The sequence below is a fragment of the Poecilia reticulata genome, chromosome 8 (genome assembly GCF_904066995.2).
Source record: "Poecilia reticulata chromosome 8, P_reticulata-male-v2, whole genome shotgun sequence".
In the NCBI taxonomy this organism is placed as follows: domain Eukaryota; kingdom Metazoa; phylum Chordata; class Actinopteri; order Cyprinodontiformes; family Poeciliidae; genus Poecilia; species Poecilia reticulata.
In genome coordinates, this window is record NC_088837.1 from 13,596,251 (window position 1) to 13,596,812 (window position 562).

A 562-nucleotide genomic window follows, 5' to 3' on the forward strand; every position below is an offset into this window, starting at 1 on the left:
GACAGGAGCTGAGTCCAAGTTTGGGTTCGTTTAATCCGATTAGGTTTGCTTGGAAATGGCGCCATCTGCTGGTGTCAAGGAGAAATGTCCACCTAAATTTGACCTGAAAGATGGGACGTCAGCTCTGATTTCTCCGGAGCCCACATGCATTTTGCAAACATAACTTAAACAACATAAATAACCGAGTTCATTGGTGACGTGCGCGCAGTTTTAATCTACATCAAGTGAATGCATCAACAGCCTGTGTTTTCCCCATTAACACGAGAGCGGGAGTGCTGGGGTGGTGTAGGGAGACACCTAGTGGTCACGCTTGAGATTTGTTCCATTTCTTTAACATCCTCAGCTGGTTTAGATTTTTTTAAAATGCTTTTAAAATAAACATTTACTCAAATGACAATTGATTTAACACAATTTTAGTTGTAATTGGTGCATCACAACAAGCTGGATCTGTATTTTTGTGCTATTTAAGGATTCGGCATTTGTGTATTACATCTGAAAGTCATTAAACACAGCCTCAGTGGTAAAAAGAAAGGACACAGTCACCATGATGGAGTAGCTTGTT